This window comes from Theropithecus gelada, chromosome 13 (genome assembly GCF_003255815.1).
Source record: "Theropithecus gelada isolate Dixy chromosome 13, Tgel_1.0, whole genome shotgun sequence".
NCBI classification, from domain to species: Eukaryota; Metazoa; Chordata; class Mammalia; order Primates; family Cercopithecidae; genus Theropithecus; species Theropithecus gelada.
Genome location: NC_037681.1, coordinates 28,465,791 through 28,479,245, shown reverse-complemented (window position 1 = coordinate 28,479,245; position 13,455 = coordinate 28,465,791).

The following is a 13,455-nucleotide window of genomic DNA, read 5'->3' as shown; positions in this document are numbered from 1 at the left end:
CAGCCTCACACTTGCCACCTGAGTCTCCAGAGAGCAGAGATGATTATTCCGGATTGGAATAAGGATGCTGAGATTCAGGTAGGTTAAGCAAAATCTCCAAATTCAAGCAGCCTGTTAGCACTGGGGCTGGAAACTGTACATGTTCAGGGCTTTATGGAGGAGGCCACGCTGCCTCTACCCAGAGCCAATCCTCTGAACGTAGAAGATTCTTTTAAAGTACTTAAACCCTTTTCATTCATAATAACGGGGGTTTGGATGTGAGAGTTAGGGAAGAGGTGCCAGTCTGAATCAGTAAGAAGTTTTCATCACGAAGCACTTCCTAACTGACAAAATGCAACTGTATATCACTTAGGCAGGTAGATAAGATATTGAGAAATTAGTAACAAAGAACTGTATGTTCCAAACTGATATAGGACAGTAATGACCACATAATAAATGAGTTCACATGCAAATAGGTGTTTCTGCAGGGCCTGAGCCACTGAGACATCTGCCAGTTTAATCCACACAGAAACTACACTTGGTTATGCTTTTAACTTTCTTGTGACAGGCTAGGAGCATAGTAGGTTCTTCATAAATAAGTACTGGGTGGACATTATTAAGAATGATCATCTCCAGACACATCTGACCTGGACAGCTTCTGCCTTTAGTTCCTCCAGTGACAAATGGCTGCCCACAGGCTAATCCCCCAAAGCTTTATTTAGAGTGAAACTCAAGGCTCTTGCAAAACAGCCACAGATGCCTTTTCCAACCTCCTCTTCAGATTCTCGAGGAGCCTCATCCTGTTGTCTAGCCACGCGCACAGCTGCTCCTCACCCTGGGCCACGCCTTCTCTGCTGCTGTGCCTCGGGCCACATCCCAGCTCCTTCTGCCTCGCTTGACCTTGGCCAGGGAGTCAGGGAAGGGCAGTGATGCCCCCAAAGTTAAGGTTCTTGAGAGGAAGAGCTGGGGCCGTGGGCTGCTGAGTATCCCTGTGAAGGGTCGAGGGGGACAGGTGATTTTGGGTCTATGAGGCTGTTGTCATGGGCAAGAGGCCCAATTCTAGGCTTTTAGTGCAGGGTTCACCCTCAGGCCATCAGAGTGATTAAATCCAAAAGGCTGTGAGGTGAGGCCCAAGTCACTGAGCAGGGTCCTAACCAGCTGGAGGGATGAGCCTCTTCCCTGAACTCTGCATATCAGAGGGCGCAGCTGGAACAGGCCAGGGGGAGCCAGGGCTGTGCAGTCTGGGGTTCAGTGGCTTCTGGCTTAGTGACTCTGCCGTGTGGTGACCGAGTCGCGTGGAGTCCGTGTTTCTTGGATCCACCTGAGCTCCGATTCTCACGGGTAGGAACCAGGCTTAGGATTTGCCTGTGAGACAGGAGACCCTGGAGGCAGCAGAGGAGACCAAGGTCCTGCCCACTGCCTGGTCTCAGCCCTCCCTCTGTCCTCTGGAGCCAGCTCCTGCAGCTGTGGCAGAGAAACTGGACCTCAATGTGCCTCCCTGGGTTTTGGCTCCAGCAATAATCAGGGACAAGCCCAGTCAGCCCAGAGTGTGACGGTGTGGCCGGGGGACCAAGCCCAGAGTGTGACAGTGCCCAGAGTGTGATGGTGCAGCCAGGGTACCCAGTCCAGAGTGTGACGGTGCAGCCAGGGGACCCACCCCAGAGTGTGATGGTGCAGCCAGGGTACCCAGTCCAGAGTGTGACAGTACAGCCAGGGGACCTACCCCAGAGTGTGACAGTACAGCCAGGGGACCTACCCCAGAGTGTGACAGTGCAGCTGGGGGACCCAGCCCAGAGTGTGATGGTGCAGCAAGGGTACCCAGTCCAGAGTGTGACGGTGTAGCCAGGGGACCCACCCCAGAGTGTGATGGTGCAGCCAGAGTACCCAGTCCAGAGTGTGACGGCGCAGCCAGGGGACCCACCCCAGAGTGTGACAGCGCAGCCAGGGGGCCCAGCCCAGAGTGTGATGGCCTGGCCAGGGAACCCAGCGGGCAGGAGGAATCCTAGACTTCCCGTCAATCTCAGCATGGGAGCACTGGAGTGCCACAACTGGGGGCACATTTCGAGACCATAAAGAGGAACACCCAGTTATAGCCACACCGTTTCTTGATACATGGGCAGTAGTTATCTCAGGCTGTCTAACCTATTACCCTAGCACCCAGTGCCTGAAAGCATCGAACACTTATTGCCTCGCAGTTTGTGTGGCCAGGGGATGGGGAGACTCGAGCTTTGCTTCAGGCTATGGAGGACCAGGCGCACCCTCCTGGTTGACAGGCCTCGGGTCCTCAGGGATGTTGTCAGAGGCGGTGGTTGAGTGTTACACGGGCGTCTCCAGAGGGCTGCTCACGACGTGGTAGTTTGCTTCTCCTGGGGGAGGTTTGAGTGAGAGAGAGAGAGAGAGAATGAGAGTACCACTTCCAAGCGGAGTCATAATCTTATAACCTATCTTTGAAGTGACGTCCCATCACTTTGCCATGGTGATAGTCACCAGAAGCTGGTCATGAAGCTGTCCCAGACTCAAGGGGAGCAGGTCATGGGAAGGCAGGAAAGCGGGAGATGGGCATCACGGGGGCTTCTGCAATAGCAAGCATTGACGGAGCAGGGATCCTGCTCCAGGAGGACATCTATTTCTGAGGATAAGACATGAAAAGGCCTCGTCTCTGCTGACAAGGGGTACTCAGTGTGGACAGGAAAGAGGTGTGAACACACTGTCGGGGTGTGCCAAGGCTGGCTTTGATGAGGGCCGGTCTCGAGTACAATGAGGGCAACAGAAGCATCTGGGTCTGCACCGGTGGAGGGTCAGGGCTGGACTCTGGAGAAAGCAGCCCCTAAGAGGAGGCCTGGCGACCCCATGACTTTAACCCAGTGGATGACTGAAGCATCTGGGTCTGCACCGGTGGAGGGTCAGGGCTGGACTCCGGAAAAAGCAGCTGCTAAGAGGAGCCTTGGTGACTCCACGACCTTAACCCAGTGGATTACTGTTGCCTGGAAGAATGGATGAAGATACACAGCTCCACTTTTCATCAGCCTCCACCTGAAAAGCTCTACCTGAAAGACTCTGCCTTTTGAAGCGAAGGGGTGATGATTCAGGGGGAGCGTCTCTAGAATTGAATAGTCCCTGCTTTGTGGCTGGGAGAGGGACCCACAGTAGCACAGACCATCCTTGGCTATGGCTCCCGAAGGCCATGTGTGTCCCCCACATTGTACTCTAGGTGTTCTGATCCCACTCTGTCTTCACAGCTGCCTCCAACTGCAAAGCACTGGGTTTACAAACGCAGCAAACTGCACAGACGGCTGGCCTGTGCTTGGCTGAGAGCTGACACTTGAAGTCCTGGTCTTCTTAGTAACTGCTTCCATCTGGGCTCACTTTGCATCCTCGCCCTGCATGCAGAGCTGTGCGTTCCAGGGTACATAGAGAGGAGGGCCTTGGTGAAGGTGTCCAGCACACATGGTGAAACTCCTTGGACTCACAGAGACTAATGTGCTCACCGGTGCCAGGGGGTGAATCTCAGGTGCAGTTCTCTGGAGGCAGTTGAAAGCTACGGGAAATTGCAAAGTGGCTCAAAATAGAATTGGGGATGTAGATGGTGAGAGTGCCGGCTGTGGTTTCCCACTGGGACTGGATTGCAACCCTGCTCCGTCACAAGCTCGCCTTGTGCCCACCCGCTGCTCCTCCAGGTGCTGTGTAAGGGCAGGATCAGGAAGCTCCATAGACCTGTGGAAGCGGTTGAGGCCATGTGCACCAACGACCAGGATGTGGCTGATGCTTTAATAACACTATTCCTCCCACTTGGAAGACAGGATTGGTTTTAAATCTGCAGTTTGATTCTACTCTTACCTGCAGATCCCTTCCAGGTATCAGAACACAGCTGGGCAAAGGGAGGTCTTCAGTCTGCCATCACCCCACTGCCCATATTTCCTGGAAGTCCCAAATACTGTGTGGTTTGCTCATTGCACCAAAAGCTAGTTAGAGGGGTAAAAAAATTTTTATCTCCATAGTTCTAGATTTGCAAGTTTTTTTTTTAAGAAACATTAATTCTAACAACGAACTCTCCTCAGAGGCCATTCTGTCAGATAATTCTCCCTCCACTCATTATAAAATGTATGTGCAGTGAAATTCTAAAATTGTACCTAGTATCATCATTGATTTGTGGGGCAGTATTCTGTTTGTTTTAGCATCAGCTGACATGCAGCTTGCTTCACTGAGGCTCATATGTATATAATCGAGAAAACCACCACAGGCATTTCTGTCTGGTCTAACTTTTGCAAAATCATGGTACACAGGTCGTCACTATCCTCCTTTACTTGGACAAGGACTCTATTTATCTGGAAGATCTTGTTTTAAATTGTATTAAGTATGCAACAAAAATGGTCATGAATCCATTGATACTAGTATAATCATGGGTAATCAACTCAGATGCCTTCAGGGCACAGAGAGTGGCAGGATTGTGAGAAGTTGCTGCAGGTGGCATGGTGGGGATGGGAACCAGAGAGTGCAAATCCTACCTAGAAACATCCGGGTTTGCATGAAAATAAAATACGGCACTGGTGAAAACATCTGCAGGCCCGGAGCCCCAAGGCTTCTGGTTTGTAAAAATTGGTTGGAATGTGTCACGTCAGGGAGGCTGTTTCTTGCCTTGTGTTACTGCCGATTTGGAGTGACCCAAATCCACAGACAAGGATACCTCTACAGACCTGCACACGTGCATCTAGGTAATGGATCTGACCTTAGAGGCACAGCCATGCAGCCAGTTATGAGACCTCAGTGAAGTACCTGAAGGCTGCAATGGAGGGCTCCTTTCAAAGGTGCAAGAACTAACTGAGTAGCATGCAGAGTGTTAACTAACGGTTGCAGTTGGACTCTGGGACAAATTAGGTCTCATTCCTGTCACTCTGTTAACTGGGACCTCAGTGAAGTTTCTGAATCCTGTGTAATCTCGGCTCCCTCACTGGAAAGCAGGGATACCATCAGTAGCTCCCTCGTGGACTTGCCGAGGGGGTTCAGCTGGGTGATGCAGCCCGTGGTCAGTGCTCAGCAAAAGGACGCCTCTGCGACTGGGGTTCTTCCTTCTGTGCTTCCAGGGGACCTGAGAGGCCAGCGGAGAGTGGAGGTGGTGGGAAGGCGTGGAGAGGAAACCCAGGGTTTCACTGGACACCAAAGGGCATCCACTATCCTCTAGATGGCTCAAACCCTCTTTGCGGCTGCCTGGGTTTTCTTTCTCAGGGCTGCCCGACCCCTTCACCCCTCTGCTGTGTCACTCATTGTTGGTTTCCTGGCTCTGGTCCTCACCCACATTAGCTGTACCCAGCATGGCCTGGCATGGTATTTGCTGGATGATTCCATGAGCCAAATACAGTCTTCCTGAGGGGCCCTTTCTCTCTGCAGCTGCCCAAGGTGTGACATTTCTCCCTGTCTTGTGAGGCATTCTCAGCCTAGGTGCTGTGTCCTTCCTGCTTTTCCCTGGTGTCCTGAACCTCAGACTTCAGGCAGCTTTGGGCTTACACTGTGAGCGCCTCCACTTACCCCTCTGTGCCTGACAGTCACCTCCCATAACTTCTGAAGTTAAATGGCTCAAACAAGTCACAGGCATCTGTCCTCACTTCCACCCAGCCCTTCATTCCGTCTCTGGGAGACACATACCGCTCAACCTGTCCTCACTCCTCAAAATCATCTGGTGACCCACTCTGAGCTTTCCTCAAGTGTCAACACTTGCTACCGTTGCCTTTTATTTCCGGAGTCATCTGGTGACCCTCTCGGAGCTTTCCAGGCTGCCTGAACCGGGACCTCTGCTTATGGCCATTCTGCCCCAGACGCCCCCAGCCACTGGTCTCATTGCTTCCCACCCCACCTGCACCCCTGTCTCATCTACATCCCCTCTCAACTGTCCACGGTTTGCCTCTCACCAGGGAACTGCATGTGCACTGTCCCTGCAAGACCCTTGCAGTTTCAGAAAAGTCACCGCGCGACTTCATAGAGAGTCAAATTTAATTTGGGGGAAATGCAATGCCACTAATTTTAAATTAAGACATATATATATATATATGTCTCCACACACACACACACACACCTACCCACACACGTATATATAGAATATACTGATCTAGACTTTTTTTTTAAATAAAAAAAGATTTGAAATAATGTCATGCTTGTAGTTTCCAGTTCAGGCTGTGCACCCTGATTCTTAGAGCTGGACGTTGACTCTGCTGTGCTGGTGGTGGGGAACTTCAGATGCACAAGGTATGGGGTGCTTCATCTTGAAAATTAATGTCAAAAATCATAATAGTAATTTCCTGCCTGCGAGGGAGCTCCCCCATCACCTCTAAGGTACTTCCTGCCTTGTGGCTCACTCTCCCATGTGTGAGTCCCTTGGACACACTTCCTCTTTTCTGTCCCTAATGTATGACAAAGTTAGCTATGAGCTATCACCTCATAGCTGGAGGATTTGCCTATTTATTTTTCACTTCCCAAACTGCCTAAGTTCAGGCCCTCAGAATCTCGCTGTATTAGTCTGTTTTCATTGCTGCTGATAAAGACAGACCTGAGACTGGGCAATTTACAAATGAAAGAGATTTATTGGACTCACAGTTCCAAGTGGCTGGGGAGGTCTCACAATCATGGTGGAAGGTGAAAGGCATGTCTCACATGGCAGGAGACCAGAGAAGAGGGCTTGTTCAGGGAAACTCCCCTTTTTAAAACCATCAGATGTCATGAGGCTTATTCGCTATCATGAGAACAGCACAGGAAAGATCTGCCCCTGTGATTCAATTACCTCCCACCGGGTCTCTCTTACAACACGTGGGAATTGAAGATGAGATTTGGGTGTGGACACAGCCAAACCATATCATGCACGCATGGATCCCTTCAGCTTCATACTTGCCAGTGTCTCTGCTCCTTCTCAATTCATGTCACCCTAAAGCTTGTTTTATGTTCTGTTCTAGGTTGAAACCGAAAGACATTAAAAAAAGCAGATATATGTATTTTTAGATTTCTTGAGGAAAGGGTTAATGAGTTCCCCATCCCCCGCCAAGGTTTTACAATCATACAGATGAAGCTCAGCTTTTAATATAAAAAGATTGTAGATTGCAGCAAAGCTGAGAACATTCTGCTCTCCCAGAGCTTCTGATAAAATTCTGGGCTCCCAACAGAAGAGGAATTTGTGTAAGGACTGAGAAAGCAATGGTGGTCAAGGTGATTCCTGTCTTCGTGAAGCATCTATGGTTATTATCTTCTCTCTCCTAGTGACACTCTATGATAACTGATGTCTCATTCCATCCAGAAACTGAGGCCCAGAGAGCTTGAGTCACGTGTCCCTGGCCATAAAAACTGTTCAAGCTCCAAGCCCATTCTTTTTCCTTGGAATCGCGCCCTCTCGCCTGTGTGACTAGGATAGTTGCCTTAGCACCTAGTCAAGCGTCTGTCCCATGTGAGTTGCCAATATTTGTTTGCTGAGTGAATAATTTAGTTCACATAAAGTCCTACATGCACATGGATAGGTATACTGACATATTTCAATCTTTTAAGAATGTTTTTTGACAGGATTGGAAAATTAAGTCAGCTCAAAACTACGGTAACTTGAGAAGGCTAAATGTTTTCCTTTGTTTCATTTTCCTATAACTGGAAGGATATGAACATGACCATAGGAACACATTTTTTATAGAATTGTTCGTGTTCTTCTTTGCTTTGACATTTGCCAAATACTTTTAAAAATCTAGGGTTATTATGTGTGTGGACCATTCTGTCTTAATCAAGATCTGCTCATCACTGTTGTGATGGAAAAGAAAATCCAGCCAAAGAAAAGATTACTAACCAGTTTTGATAAATGTCTTGTGACTGTCAGCAACATTGATGCCAACAGATCTCAGACAATAATTTGAGGGCGTTTTATCTTTGTTGGGTGTTGGAAACTTTTTAAAATTATTTGACCAGGACACTTAAGTGGCACACCCTACTGGATTCAGTGTATCTCTAATTCGGTAGGAAATAGTCAAGTTTCCAAAACTTTGGAAAGTAAAATCTGTGCTACGAAATGTATATTTCACTTGATCTGTAACTTTTGGAGCTCTTTGGGGCTGAGACAGCACTCACGAAGCACATACTGTCAAGACAGACAGGACCTCACCTTTTTGGGTCACTGCTTTGCTAAGGAGACACTCCCCAACGTCTTGCAGGTGGATTGTGGGGTGAACAGCCAGAGGCTCCCTGGGTTACACATGTTTCTAATACTAAGTTCTATCCCTGACTTAAAACTGGTTCCCACATTTTAAAATCACAGGCAGGTTTAGCAGACATGTTCCTGCAGTAAGGAGAAAAAAACCATTTTCTCCACTGCAGACGTTTCTGTGGCTCACCTGGCTCCATGTTCATTTTTTTTCAGAGAGCAGTGAATTGGTAAAGTGTGATGAGTTTTTCTTGAGCAACCCCACGGCAAGGTCCAAGCCCTCCTGAATCTCCGAAATGAAGCCCAGATGATGCCCAGGAGCATCAGCGTGGTCTTCTTGTCTCCTTGTTCCTCACTCAGCAGTGTATCCAAATGTTGCTGAGTCTCCAATGCATGGGCAGGTGCATGAGTGTACCTCTCCATGGAGTTTTGGTGACTTCCACGCTGCGTGAAGATCCTCCTGACAGCCTCTCAGGCACCCTCGTTCCTTCAGCTCTTATTTCACTTTCTTGCTTTGGCTTTTGCTCTTTGCAGCTGCCTGGTTTGAACAGTACATTCCTTTGGCCCAGGTAAGACAGTCCCCAGTTCTGGGCCCTGCATTTTAGAGAATCCCACTCTAGCTTCTCCCGCTGTGCTCCTCCTCACCTGATAAGGCAAACATGTGAGCCTGGGCCCACTGGGAGCCCGCTCCATCCTTTCCACTTTCTAGACAACGCTCTGTGTCCCTGTGACTCCAGAATTCCCTAACCAACCAGCCCTAAGTCTCCTCTGAGGTGTGCGTCAGCTCATCCCAAGGAGGATGGCACTGGTGTCACCCCCATGGTAGCATCTTTCTAAAATTGTACGCGCCAGGCTGCAACCCCTCATCATAGGGCAGGGGTGGCTGCAGGGGTGGTTATCGGGAAGGGGAAGCTGCAGCTTGACTCCCAGGTTGGGGGCTCCACACTCAGGCTCAGGGGAGCCCCTGCACTGTGGGAGCAAGCAGGGGCTGGTGGGGAGAAGGCATAGGTCTGGGGACTGAGAGCCTCAGGTTCTTCTCTGGTCCCACAGTGTTGGAGCTGGGCCCGGGCTGTAGAACTCCCGGAGGCCTCGGCATCCTCACAGGTTACACCTTCAGACCCTGGTGCTTCCCTCCCAGCAGATGAGAAGTGCCTGGCCCTCTGGTCCTCGTGCCAGTCACACCTGAGGAGGCCTCCCATGGCCCGTCCCCTCCCTACAAGGGTACCAGGAAAATGGAGCCTCTGGGCAGGGTCTTCCCTCTGGGGTCAATGCCAGGCTATCTCAGGGCTCTCGCATAGTATCAGACTATGCTGGAGTGGGGAGTGTGATATGCGATTCTTATTTTAGACGCTGCTTATCTCTGAGGAGTATCTGCCGAGGGCTGGCGATAAGGTCACTCCCAGCATCTCCCCTCTCCTTCACCACTTCTCCCTTCATCCCACACTCCCACTGATTCCACAGGGATGACATAGCTGAGAAAGCTGGGCCATGCCCCTGAGTGGCCAGGCCCCTATCAGCAGAGAATGGGCAGGACAGGGAAGAAGGATGTAAGGAGGCTTGCTAAGCACCGGGAGCCCTCTGCAGACGTTGCTGCACTCACTGCACAGCACTCGCGGGGCAGGGCTTTCCTACCATTTTACATGTAGGTAAGTGGAGGCCCAGGTAGCTGTCCAGACTTCTCTAGGGACCTACTGCTTGGGAGTAGTTGGGATTGAAGGTAGCTCTGTTTTGTTCCATATCCCTGTTCTTCCTATTGCTTCAAACATCTGCACTTGACATTGTCTTTCTAAAATCCTACGTGTCCCAGGAGACAGACACTCACCTTTCCTTCTTTAGACCTTGCTGTGAGCCACACAGACATTGGGTTGGGTGGCCAACTCATAGGATAAGGCAATTTAAGCGGGAAAACAGTATATTGTGTTTATAGGATAAGGCACAGTAGTGCAGAGATGGCACACAGCACGGGCATACACTCATGTACACACAAACATGCACTTACACGCATGCACACACACATACACATGCACACATGCACATACACATACATGCACACCCACATGCACATACATGCACACACACAAACCTACTGCTTGATTGACAGAGTGGTCATTGGCTCTGAGGTCAGAAATGTTGGTATATATCTGTCCTAATCAACCAATTTGCAGAAATCCTGGATTTTCTGACCAAACGTGGCAGTAAGATCAGGTTTCACCAAATTTGTACTGGATTCCACTTATTGAGATCCAGAATGGATCTTTGATGTTTCCACAAAAAGTGAGGGTTAAGATGTTAGCCTTCTCTGTCCATGTTCTGGCATTTTCCAGCCACATAGGAGCCAGTATGCTCCATTGATGTGACTGTGACTTTAGAGAATATTGAACACATGGCCGAGCTACATCACCACGGGTGAATGTATGGCATGCATTTGGGCAGCCCTAATGCAACACAGTTGGAGTCCTCCACTCCCACCAAGGCAGGCTCCACCCATCCCTGTGGCCTGGTTCTAAATTGCATTCCCGAAGCTATAATCATCTTGCGGTTGTCAGGACATATGGCGGCTGCCCTTGACTTCCATTTGGGATTTCTCAAAAGTCACCATTGTGAGGAGCCATCAGGAATGTGGTTCCTCTCTGTAGCCACGCTTCTCCCAAGTCCTGGGGTTTGAGCTGCGTGCCCTCAGCCCCCTTTTTGTCCTGCCTTGGCAAAGTCCTCTTTCTTCTCACATAGATCTTTTGAGTTCAACAAAGTGGAAGCTCAAATTCTTCTCTCTCCACTTTTCAATTGCCAATTCCCAAGCCAACTCTTACCTCATTCGAATAACAGAGTCCTTGGAACCTCTACTTACTCCTCAGTCAGGCTTCAGTGCCTCCTTCCTCAAGCAGTGTCTCAATTGCAGGGTGGCACCCTTTGGCCCTAAACTCCTCTCCCAAGTCCAACCCTCTTCCTGGGAGGTGCACACAAGCTGCACAAATTTCAAATAATAAATTATATTTGGTAGGGATCTTATTCACAATCTAAACAACTTTTCCCTTTTTACCCTTGGTGAAACTGGGTTCAGGGGAGATGAGATAATTAGTCCAACGCTACAGGCATCTGGTCACTCAACTAGGAGCAGGACAAAAGTGTCCTGGCACCCCATGCTCTCCTTCTCGTGCCTTATTTTTGGGTTCCAGTTGCATTTAGAACACTCATTAATGCTTTTTTATTTTCAAATCTTGCTGGCCTACATGCATATATTCCTGCCTTTCTTTGTTCCAAAGATTTTTTGATGCAGCTTGTGAGACTATAATACAATAAAATAGCAATATGTAGATGGATGTTTTAAGTCAATATGTGAGAAAATATAAATAAAATGGTATGATAAAACCAGAGGGAAAGTTAGTTATAGGAATTTTTTCCATAAGGTGTTACTTGCTTAGTGAAGTTGAATTGAAAATTAAAGCATGGGCTCCCTGGCAACCAAAGCAAAAAGGGAAAGCCTACAGTTGAAGATTCACACTGTCCACAAAAGAAATATCAATTACTCAGAAGTCAGCTTTTTCTGGTCACATTTTGTCTTATTTCTGGCTCTTTTTCTTTTGTCTGAGGACATACATGTCATATCTGTCATTCAACAAAAGGTACATTTATGTTCCTTCCATTCATTCCATCCAAGCTGCTGAACCATTCCCTGGCATTCTTCCAAACCTAGGTCACTCTCCACAGAACAATGGCTGGCAGCTCTGCTTTGGTAACACAGCCTTTCCTTGCTGTGCTCCCTCCTTGTTTCTGCCCAAGGTTGTGTTCCTTCCTCAGAGACTGGCCAAGGGTGAACTGAGGGATGGCAGCTGCCACGTGACATGTTTGCTGTGGTGCATTTACATTTGCCTTGGTACCTGAACAGCTGGACACATAGGCACAAAACTCCCATCATTTGTGTTCATGTGCTGTTCCCTGCTCCCTGGAAGCTGCAGAGGAAGACAAGGCAGGGAATTGAGGTCTCCTGTCATATCCACCTCCTGCCACCATCACTGTCTGCAGACAAGGCTGCAGGAAAGCCCTGTCTCCTGTCGGTCACCAGGAGCCAAGAAAAAACACTCCAGGTGCAAGTGGCAGCTCAGGGGACTTGAGGCAGGGTGCATCCTGTCCCCTGCAGAAACCAGCTCTTTCTTTACAGTTTTTATATAGCATCTATTTTTATTATCTTTCTGTCTCTTTGCCTGTTTGTCATCCATCTATCCATTCGTCCATCCCTTGCCTGTTTCCATAAATTATTTGAAGCAACGTAGAATTTCAGATAACACAAAAAGATAGAGTAAGGCAGTCAGGGTCAAGCCTAATTTTCTGGCACCAGGGGCCCAGTGGGTTGGATAACAGAGCCTTTGAGTGCCATTACCCTCTAATGATGAGAAGCTACTGTTCTTTCTCTAACGACTTCAACTTTGAACTTCCTTTTCTCTTGGGCATCTTGTAGATTGACAAGTCATCTCTTAGGACTATCCAGGTCCCTATTAACATGCTCAGCCAGCACATACATGCCAGATGATTGTCCAATAATAGTACAACATTTGTGTAATGCTTTACAACAATCACGAATTGATTCTCAGGAGGAGAGGATTCCTACTGTGCTTAGGGATTTTGGTGTTCTGCTTTGTTTTCAGACTTCTGCTGAGGCCACTTGGGAAGAGCTAGAGGACTTCAAAGGTCAAACATCACAGGTCACTGCTCTCCCTTTTTCTCAGACCTTCTTATAGCTTGATCAAGGATGGAGTGGGTGGGAGTAATGTTTGAGAAAGACAGTTGAGTGGGGTGGAGGGAGAGACTACAGTACTGGGGAAAGAACACAGAGCTGGAGGTAGGCTTAGACCTGAACCCTTGCTCAGCAACTGGCTTGCTGTGTGATCGCAGGTAGGCCCCTTTGCCTCTCTGTGCCTCTGTTTCACCAGCTGAGAGGGATGGCATTGAATTAAGTGAATCTCAGACATTTCTTTAAGGTAAGCATTGGGAGTCTGTGCACTGGCTAACAAAGGCTTTTCCTGAAGAAACAGCACATGGTGCCCAGCTTGCAAATCTCAGGACTCTGCCTCATGTCGGGTTCTCAGTTCCTCTCTGCCTCACGCTCCTTTATAGCCCATTACAAAAGCTGAAAGGACAAAAATGAAGATAATGAAACACAATGCGAAGAGCGAATCAGTCAGTAAATCCCTCACTCCATACACAGAAAATTATCACCAGCTGTTGCCCAATTAAATGCAACAATCCAGTAGTGCACAAGCAGTTCACAGGAGATTTCAGTGCATGCTGTGCGCCCAGCCAAACCACTTCCACAAAAACCCAGA